Raw genomic sequence first — 11,538 nt, forward strand, 5'->3', positions numbered from 1 at the left:
CCCTAGGGTCCCTTCTTCCCTCGTTCCTGGAGCCTTCCTGCTCCCCTTTCCTCTCTTCTCTCTTTCCAGGCTCATGCCTCTTGGCAGGGCCTGCCTATGGAGCAGAGCTCATACAGAGCCTCTGCCCCCTGCCTGCACCTCAGTCTGACTGACTGGAACTTCCCCACTGACTGACTGAACCAAGATGGTTCCTTCCTATTATACCTCCTACCACAGTGCTCCCAGGATCTACGTCCTCCACCCATCCACTACATAGTTCCCCCTCTCTAAGTGGTTCCTCCCCACTTCAGCCAGGGATCAGGGACTGTGCTCTCCCGTAGGAGCAATCTCGCCCTGTCCCCCGTAAATGTGGTGTAGTGGATGTAGTGTTAGGGTCCTGGGCTGTACTCCTTCCTTACCTGAGAGTGAGATACCACACCTCTGGTTGAGGTGCAATACCTCTGTGGCGACCGAACCCTCAGGGGCGCCACACGTGCGCAGGAGGTCAGTCTCAGGGTGATGACGTCATCGCCCTGGGACTGCTTCCTGTGCGCACTGTGGAGGACGGACCCGGCGTCGCCCCAGGCAGCGCAGGCCTGCAGCTCATCTGGACGCGAATCCTAGCCCCCAGCTGCCTGGTTTTGCCTGGCTGGCGATCAAAATATGGCGGGAGCCCGCGCATTTTTTTTTTAATTATTTTTTTAAATTAAAAAAAACCCATTGGGCTTTCCTGACTTTTGATCAGCAGCCACGGTAAAGCCAGGCAGCTGGAGGTGGCAGCCCGTAGCTGTCTGCTTTATCTGCGCTGAGAATCAAAAATTCTGCGGAGCGCTACATCATTTTTGTTTTATTATTTATTTATTTTCACATTTCTATATGTGTGACAGTCCCAACAGCCAATCACAGACGCTGACACAGAATGACGCTGGAGCTCTGTTACTGTGGAGTGCCGCACTATGTTGCTTTTTTGTCATTTCATGTAGTGTAGAAATCTTGGGAAAAGTGTGGATTGTGCTCTGGAAGTGACCAGTTATAGCTAACTATGTTATTTCCTGCAGAGATAAGTCCTGCATAGAAGATGTGATATATCGGTCTGCGGCAGATAAAGAACTTGTGAGTATGTGTATTACCTATACACGAACACTGACACTATATACAGAGCTCCTGTGTATAATATCAATGGTGATCATTGCATTCCCTGTACACTGACACTATATACAGAGCTCCTGTGTATAATATCACTTGTGATCATTGCATTACCTGTACACTGACACTATATACAGAACTCCTGTGTATAATATCAATGGTGATCACTGTATTACCTGTACACTATACACTATATACAGAGCTGCTGTGCATAATGTCACTGGTGATCACTGTATAACCTGTACACTATATACAGAGCTCCTGTGTATAATATCAATGGTGATCACTGTATTACCTGTACACTGACACTACATACAGAGCTCCTGTGTATAATGTCACTGGTGATCACTGTATTAACTGTACACTATACACCATATACAGAGCTCCTGTGCATAATGTCACTGGTGATCACTGTATAGCCTGTACACTATATACAGAGCTCCTGTGTATAATATCAATGGTGATCATTGCATTACCTGTACACTGACACTACATACAGAGCTCCTGTGTATAATGTCACTGGTGATCACTGTATAACCTGTACACTGACCCAATATACATAGCTCCTGTGTGTAATGTCACTGGTGATCACTGTATAACCTGTACACTATATACAGAGCTCTTGTGTATAATATCAATGGTGATCATTGCATTACCTGTACACTGACACTACATACAGAGCTCCTGTGTATAATGTCACTGGTGATCACTGTATAACCTGTTCACTGACCCAATATACAGAGCTTTTTTACATTTTTATTATTTTAGTATTATTTGTCACTATGTGGTGGCATTATGTACTTTGGTCATGACATGACGATATTTGTCCCTTCTATGTGGTATTATTCGGTCACTATGTGGTGGTAATATGTGGTCTCATGGTGTGTCAGTATTTATACCTTGTATCTGGTAGCATTTGATCACTATGTGGTGGTATTATGTGCTTTGGTCATGGTGTGGCGGTATTTGTGCCTTGTATGTGGCATTATTTGGGCACTATGTGGTGGTAATATGTGATTTGGTCACGGTGTGGTGGTATTTCTGCCTTCTATCTGGTAATATTGGTCTTGGTAGAGTGGATTGTGGTTGGTCATTTGTTTTATCTGATATCAATAAGGGGAAACCTCTTTATTTCCAATAGATATTAAATACTTGGATGTTTAACCCCTCCCTGTCCTGTGACTATTACACAGCAGCAGAGATGCAGTTACAGAGGTTCACCAGAGAAAGCAAGTTGGCATTTGGTGAGATTTTCACCTCTGTATTTATAAGACAAAACCAGGAGTGGGTGAGAAATGCATAAAACATGACCTCGGATCGCTCCACTCCTGGATTTGTCTTATAAGTACAGAGGTAAAAATCTCACCAAATACTCTTAGTGCCACAATCTCCTGACAGTGCGGATTCCACCAATAAATAAGTGACCCCCTTCCCAACCTGTGCATCGCTGAGAACTTCACCAATAAAAACCCTTTAATGCAAACTCCAGTAATTGTACATGGCATTTCTGGTGAGCGCACAGCGATGGGCAGGAGCCGCCAATATAATGGGGATAACGGCGAACAGGTATCTGCAAATAGCTGAAGGGTGGGCCCGGGTGGGTGGGCCCCTGGAGTCAATGTCCCTGGTGGGCCCCAGACACCCCAGTCCGGCGCTGGACGGAAGGCAGCTGAAGCTTCATGGTGGATGAGGTGTGGATTTATTAGAGACCTGGATCCCTGTTTTGTACCTACACTTGAGTGAAGGTGTGAATGAGATTCTACAAATCTCAGAAGTAGAGGACTGTGAGGATCAGACCAGTCTTCATTGCATTATGTTTTAAGTGTTTACCAACCTTTAGGCTATGTTCACACATCATGTTTTTTTTCAGCGTTTTTTCTAATGCGTTTTTTATGCTAATTTTCAGCTGCGTCTTGCAGTACCCGCAAAGTCTATGAGATTCCAGAAATCTCATGCACACATCATGGGGTTTTTTTTGCAAAATAGAGCATGTCACTTCTTTCAGCGTTTTTTTCAGTGTTTTTTTACCCATTGAAAGTAATGGGTGGTGAAAAAAACGCTGAAAAAACGCACCAAAAATGCAGGTGTCAGGTTTTTCAGTGTTTTTTTTCAGCGTTTTTTGCGCCAAAACCAGAAATTTTTATCTTGTTTTCACTGAACGTTATGTACAAACATATAAGAGACAAAAGGACAGTGAAAAAAACGCAGCAAAAATGCACCAAAAAATAAGCAAAACAGCAAGAAAAATCCTGAACAAACATCTGGCAAGAGATCAGATTTTGCTGCAGAAAAAAACATGATGTGTGAACATAGCCTTACACACAGGACCCCCTGAGAATGGAACGATCAACTTTCAATCCTTGAGACCATTGATGTCACCTTGTGTGTCAGTCAGCAGTCGGCTTTCTATAATACCCGGCTATTACTGCGCTGAAACAGCGGAGAACAGTTTATCATATATTATAAGAAATACAAGTGTTCTGCCTGCGGCCCTCCTGGAAATCCCGTACTCCCCCCTGGTTGTATCTGAGTTATAGGCTCAGAACCTGCAGACCACTAATATAATGGCCGTCCTAGTCCAACCATTAGTGGGATTCCAGACATTGCCTAATTTGTATCACATGAACGGCAATAAATCATCTCCAGCTGTAATGTACTGATACATATATGCCGATAAGAATGTAAAGAGTCATAAAGAGAAGAACAATAGAAACTGAAATGATACAACGGCTTCTGCTTCTGACGTCTAATTGTGGAAAAGTATTTCACTAAATAGAAGAGGATTTAATTATATATATATGTGTCTATACTGTATATATATATATTATAGAATGTTATCACTTCATGTAATCCACTTATATACATTCTAATCCATATATATATATATATATATATATATATATATATATATATACATACAGCTGACGCGCCCCTGGGCTGTGGGGTACCCGGAGCAGGGCCTGTAGATGCTGGGGGTTGTAGTCACTGTGGCGGTGACCCGGTCCGTGACCCAGGTGCAGTCAATAGAGACCACCGCTGCGGAACAGTCCTCTGAAGCTGATGGTTTGGCAGCAGGGTAGTATAACTCCCCACAGGAAGAGTATTGCTTCAGGGCAGTGTGTGTGGATGATGATGGTAGTAGTGCAAGTTATCAGTAATGGCAACACGGAGTCTTTGCAGTGCAGTCCCAGGGTCTTTACTGTTGGCAATTATATGGGCCCCAACGGGAGTACCGGCTAGTGATAAAGGCCTGGTCAGTCTGGGAGCAATCCTAGAGTCCTCCTGGCCAGGTGGAGTTGTAGGCCTGCCGTTCTGACTGTACTCTTTGGCTATCCTGCTTATAGTCGTGTTGCGGCCCATGTCCCTGAGTGTAACGTGCTGTGCTCACCCGTATGGCTGGCGACTCAGGCCTTGTGTATTCCTCGCTCCTCTGTGGCGGTATTGGTCCTTTCGTGTGGCTGAGCCTCCGGGCTTCTGATGGGGCCAGGAGACCTGCAATCTCCTGCCCTGTGGTATCTGCTGCTGGGTATGCAATCCCCACAGACTTGGACTCTGGTGTCCGGTCCTCTGTGTAAACCGTCCAGGACGAGCTATCTCCAGCTCCAGTCCCTGGCTTCTTGCTCCTGCGTGTCCCACTTGACTCCTCACACTTGACTAGACTGCCTAGACTAGACTGCTCTAACCCCGCCTCCAGACCCAGTTATAAAGGGCAGGATCCTCCCCTTTCTGGTCTGGGGCAGGAGGTGTTGCATGTACTGTGTTCCTGACCAGGAAACCCCTGTTTTGCTCCCAGACATGGTATTACTACCACTGTGGCAACCAGACCCCCTGGGGTGCCACACAGCCTTGACTCTTACAAAACTAAAGGGTTTTTCCCAAAATTCCTAGTTGTCCCATATCAATAATAAAATTTACTAATCGTTTGGGGTCCAACCACTGGCCCCCTTAGCAATCCAGACAATGGGTCCCTAGATCCCAGGAACCAGGCTCTGCATAGCCCTGTATTGAATGGAGTGGAGGTGTACATGCTAGACCACAACTTTATTCATTGTCTATAAGACTGTCAGATTACAGCCCCGACTATTCCCTACAGTCCCATAGGGAATAAATGACGATTTTTGGAATAACCTTTTTAATCTAAGCAGCTTTAAATGTTTATTGGAATCTCGCACGTCCTGTCTGCGGTGTAAGTGACGCCGCTCTAATGATTGTGTTATATCGCACGTCCTGTCTGCCGTGTAAGTGACGCAGCTCTAATGATTGTGTTATATCACACTTCCTGTCTGCCATGTAAGTCAGCGCAGCTCTAATGATTGTGTTATATCGCACTTCCTGTCTGCCGTGTAAGTGAGCGCAGCTCTAATGATTGTGTTATATCGCACTTCCTGTCTGCGGTGTAAGTGAGCGCAGCTCTAATGATTGTGTTATATCGCACTTCCTGTCTGCCGTGTAAGTGAGCGCAGCTCTAATGATTGTGTTATATCGCACTTCCTGTCTGCGGTGTAAGTGACGCAGCTCTAATGATTGTGTTATATCGCACTTCCTGTCTGCGGTGTAAGTGAGCGCAGCTCTAATGATTGTGTTATATCGCACTTCCTGTCTGCCGTGTAAGTGACGCAGCTCTAATGATTGTGTTATATTGCACGTCCTGTCTGCGGTGTAAGTGACGCAGCTCTAATGATTGCGTTATATCACACTTCCTGTCTGCCGTGTAAGTGAGCGCAGCTCTAATGATTGTGTTATATCGCACTTCCTGTCTGCCGTGTAAGTGACGCAGCTCTAATGATTGCGTTATATCACACTTCCTGTCTGCCGTGTAAGTGAGCGCAGCTCTAATGATTGTGTTATATCGCACTTCCTGTCTGCCGTGTAAGTGACGCAGCTCTAATGATTCTGCTTCTTGTGTTATATCGCCGGGTCTAAGTCTAGGAAGAGAGGACTGAATCCACCCAATTCTGAAACTCTCCTCTCCACATCCTGTTCATACAATTCTCATTATTGTTTGACGACATTAAATTATTTTAATACAACGTTGGACTGTGATGATCCTAATTTAGTAATAGGAGACGGTGAATGTGGCTGAACCAACAGGTCCACGAGCCAATATCAGAAAGCCGACAGATTTGTAGTTGTAGAAAAGAGAAAAGTAGAAAAATCAAAATAAAAACCAAAAGACGAGATAAGCCGGAATTACAGCTAGAATGTAAAGCTGCCATAAGGCTGCTACATGGATTTCTATACACATTTTTGGCATGCTACTTTTATTTTTCTTAGAAAAGCTGCCTTCCTAAAGGTGCTGGTGAGTAACCCGTCTGCTGTCTGCTGAGCGGGGGCCGTGTGCCGGAACCTCTTCATTTACAGGACCCCACAAATTATAAGTTACAATTAGTCAGAAGTGTTCACTGTCCCTTTATAAAGAATTGTTACTAAATAACAGGACGGTTTATTAAAGAGGTCGTCCTCTGCAATCAATAATGCCCCCATCCATTTCAATTTGGAAAAAAGTTTTTTTGTGATTCCCTTTGGTTGTTATAAGGGTCTGTGAGGGGCGCTATCGCTGACGGCTCATTGGGCGTCTCTGACCCCGGCTACAGCCGGCTCTGACCCCGCTGAGGTCATGTCACATTCCAGATTCATGCCGGCGTGACCCAGTGGCGCCACCTCCTGTCACAGCCCAGCATCCACCGCGCGCTCTCCCTCTCCTCTGCATTCTAGCAATTAACAGACTATATACGGTACATAAATATATATCAGCAGGCCGCTGTGAATAAAGCACATACGTCATTACAGTAAATATTGCAGGAATCCTTCATCATCTCCCCTCCAGATTATAAGCAGTGTAATGATTGCAGTAATCATCCATACCATCCACCCCAGTTTATTACCATAGTAACATCATTGTCAGCTATCATCCATTCTATGCCATTCCCCATGCTCGCTGCTCCCTATGGTTTATTGTCACAGACAGTCACCATGACGACCGGCACTAATCATTCATCACATACTCTTATGTTTCCCAATAACTGTGCAGTGTAAACTGCTGCCAATCACCCAATGAACAAGTGTAAAGAGGTGGTCCGCTACATTGTAAAATGCCCCCATCCATTTACACCTTTTAACTAACTATTTTTGGAAATACCTTATGTAGCCAGATGTGCCTGTGGGTGGCGCTATCCCTTCTTGCTCAGTCCACATCACGTGACCTCGGCTGATGTCACCTCAACTTCCGGATTTCTTGGATTCACCTAGGCATGACCCAGTCGCACGCACTGAACCCCCCGCCACGATTGACTGGGTTGTGAACGGCGTTTCACCGCACGTCACATCCCAAAAGGCCTTCACACAGGAAGTGCAGGAGCGCCCTTACTGCCATTCCCCATAAGGACTCAGCTGAATATGCATCCCCACTGGGATCTCTCTCATATGGTTTGGACCATCACAGTCTTACTCAGAGCGACTATGTGAGCAAGGCCCAGGAGCGGACCGAAACGGAAAAGTCCCCTCTAAACTAAAGAACTGTTTTTTGTCACCACTTGCAGGTTTTTCTAAATATCATTAAAACTTTTGCATTGGATCTCCTGAGTGTGCGGTGGAAGTTTCTATCCTCTAGTGATTGTGGGGTCTGCAGCCCCCTTCCACCGGCCCCTCACTCTATAGCTGGGGGCAGGACAATTATTGTAATCGTGAACATCCCAAAATCCAGAGAGCGCCTGCGGCCGATGAAAGCAGAGGAGAGAGGGAAAGCGCGCGCTTGATTTTGGAGCGATACTGGATGGAAGGGGGCATTATAGAATGTAGCGGACCACCTCTTTAAGCTTAAAAATAATCATTCTCAGAATTATATCGTCCTGTAAGCAAGAGATGTCAAGAAAAATGACCGTCTATGTGCAGACAATGATGTGTTACTGATAGGGATGTGTGGATCCATGGATGTTCAGGTTCAGCAGATTCTACCAAGCTACAGTTAAAAGTTTGGTTTTGGACCGAACTTGACCCCGAACCCAATAGAAGTCAATAGGGACCCTAACTTCAGTGCTTAAAAAGGGCTGTAAAATGTTCATAGTAAGGGCTAAGGGGCTGCAAAAGGAAGCCAAATGGGGGTAAGTGCAGGAGAATTGCCCTGAAAACAAATGTTGATAGGAAAATGACTTAAAATAACATAATAAAAAAAAAGAAACAATTATAATCTTGAACCAGGAGGCAGAGGTCCAAGTGAAGCAGGAGGTTGAGGAGGAGGAGGAGGTGGAGGTGGCGGTGTAGGTGGAAAAAGTGGAGGAGGAGTAGGTAGCCAAAACTGTATTTTTTGTTTTTGTTTTTTTTAAGGGGTACTCTGAAAACAGGCAGTGTAATAATCTGCGATCCACTCTCTCTCTGAATACAGGCAGTGTAATAATCTGCGAGCCACTCTCTCTCTGAATACAGGCAGTGTAATAATCTGCGATCCACTCTCTCTCTGAATACAGGCAGTGTAATAATCTGCGAGCCACTCTCTCTCTGAATACAGGCCGTGTAATAATCTGCGAGCCACTCTCTCTCTGAATACTGGCCGTGTAACACTCTGCAATTTTTTGGGTTGAAAACAAAGCGGAGAGCATCAAATAGATGTGTCAGTTTTGCTGGTGGTGGTGAATGTAGCTGCTGCAGGGAGAGAAAGGCCGTGGTCGATCTGTGTCGGCTACGTGCCCAAATGAAACACCTTCCTTTACTGCAAGTAGGCGACAGGATGCTCTGTGTAATTTCGTAGGCCCGAGTATCGTTGGATGAATGGTGAGGCCAGAACAAGTAGAAGTGGTTTTAGGTTGGTTGGCTGAGAGTGCCTTCAGTCCCATTGCTTTGTCTTCCACCTAATCCCCTGCTGAAAGCGCAGATTTGGCACCTGCGGCTCATGGGCATCTGTCTTCCACCTCACCCCCTGGCAAGCAGTCTGAGCCCCAAGTCATGCAGCGGTGTCTTCCGCTTTTTGATGACTGCTGGCTGTGGTTCCGTGGGCCATCCATCTGGCCCTGGCCAACAATTGGAAGAGATTGAGTGCACTGATGCCCGACCACTTGTTTTGTTGGAGGATGAGTACGTGGGATGGGTAGTGTAAACGGTCAGCAGACCGCTGCAGCACATCTCTGATGATGCTGACGATGAAACACTGTGCCAACTACTGCTGCAGCTTCCTGCAGTGTGCACACCGGCATGGAGGGCAGGGGTGAAGACTGGGTGGAACATCATGTGGGGGATTATTGTTATTATTTATTTTTAGAGCACCATTGATTCTATGGTGCTGTACATGAGGAGGAGTTACATACAAACACAAATAGAAATTGCAATGAACAAACTAATAGTGACGGACAAGTACAAAGGGGAGAGGACCCTACCATTGCGGCCTTACGTTCTACAGGAATGGGGAAGGATAGTAGTCTTGGGGGGTGCAACAGCTCCGCTGTTGGTAAGGTGGCAGTGGGGTCATTGCAGGCTGTAAGCTGTTCTGAAGACATGGGTTTTAAAGTTCCGCTTGAAAGTTCCAAATGAGGGGATAATCGGATGTGTTGGGCCACAGAATTCTACAGGATGGGGAATACTCGGGAGAAGTCTTGCAGGCGATTGGATGAGGAACGTACGATTGTGGAGGAGAGAAGGAGGTCTTGGGAGGACCAGAGATTACGTGGTGGGAGATATCAGCAGATTAGTTCAGAGACAGGGGCGGACCTACCGCTGGTGCAGCTGCACCGGAGCCTGGCCGTGCAAGAGTGCAGGGGGGCCCTTACCGGGCGGTTAATATTGAGGGCAATCTGGCCTGCTTCTCGGAGCCCCAGGCTCTGGGGGGCCCATGGCCAGATTGCCCTCTCATGTGCGGCGAGCAGCGAGCGATCCCTCCAGCTCCGCTGCTGACAGAAGGAAAATGGCAGTGGAGCTGAGGAATCCGTTCTCTGCTTCCTGCCCGGCGCTTCCTCCCTGACACAGGCTCGTACAGCTTGATGACGTCATCAAGCAGCTCAGGCCTGTGTAAGGGAGGAAGTTACCGGCAAGAAGGAGGATGCTGCAGGAGCATGCTGAGAGGTAAGTTGTGTTTTTTTTTTGGTTTTTTTTGTACTGATACACTGGGGAGAGGAACAGGAGAATGAGGGGAGGTGGGGGGAGAGCAATGATGGGCAGAGCAATGATGGGCTGATCAGTGATGGGAAGAGCAGTGATGAGCAGAGCAGTGATGGGCAGAGCAATGATGGGGACAGCAATGATGGGAGAGCAATGATGGGAGAGCAATGACGGGGACAGCAATGATGGGGACAACAATGATGGGGACAGCAATGATGGGAGAGCAATGATGGGAGAGCAATGATGGGCATAGCAGTGATCGGCAAAGCAATGATGGGGAGAGAAATGATGGGCAAAGCTATGATGGGGACAGTGGGGATGAGCAGAGCAATGATGGGGATGGGGAAAGCAAAGATAAGGATGGTGGGGATGGGGAGAGCAATGATGGGGATGGTGGGGATGGGGAGAGCAATGATGAGGATGGTGGGGATGGGAGAGCAATGATGAGGATGGTGGAGAAGGGGAGAGCAATGATGGGGATGGTGGGGATGGGTAGAGCAATAATGGGGATGTGAGAATGGTGGGGATTGGGAGAGCAATGATGGTGCTGGGGAGAGCAATGATGGGGGTTGCTGGGAGTGAGCAATGATGGGGGTGCAGTGCTGGGAGAGAGCAATGATGGGGTACTGGGAGAGAGCAATGATGGGGGTGTCGGGAGAGCAATGATGGGGGTGCTGGGAGAGAACAATGATGGGGTGCTGGGAAAGAGCAATGATGGGGGTGCTGGGAGAGAGCAATGACAGGGGTGCTGAGAGAGAGCAATGATGGGGGTGTTGGGAAAAAGCAATGATGGGGTGCTCGGAAAGAGCAATGATGGGGGTGCTTGTAAAGAGTAATGACTGGGGTACTTGGGGAGAGCAGTGATGGGGGTGCTGGGAGAGAGCAATGATGGGGGTGCTGGGAGGGAGCAATGATGGAGGTGCTCGGAAAGAGCAATGACGGGGGTACTTGGGGAGAGTAGTGATTGGGATGCTGGGAGACAGCAATGATGGGGGTGCTGGGAGAGAGCAATGATGGAGGTGCCTGGAAAGAGCAATGACGGGGGTACTGGTAGAGAGCAGTGATGGGTGTGCTGGGGGAGAGCAATGATGGGGGTGCTGGGAGAGAGCAGCGATGGGGGTTTCACTTTGCTTGTACTGTAAAACCTGGTATATTTTCCGTGTGCACATAGCCTTACAGTTAATTGGGGAGAGTCACAGAGACTGAATAATTTATACTATTGGCCGGTGGAGATTATAGTTAATGGGGTACACAGTGCTGCTTATCACTTTATATTTTGATTACTAAGTGGCTAATAGTATATTAATGGGGGGGGGTCTACATATCTGT

This window comes from Phyllobates terribilis, unplaced genomic scaffold (assembly GCF_046119375.1).
Source record: "Phyllobates terribilis strain yellow unplaced genomic scaffold, ASM4611937v1 Scaffold_171__1_contigs__length_4068163, whole genome shotgun sequence".
NCBI lineage: Eukaryota > Metazoa > Chordata > Amphibia > Anura > Dendrobatidae > Phyllobates > Phyllobates terribilis.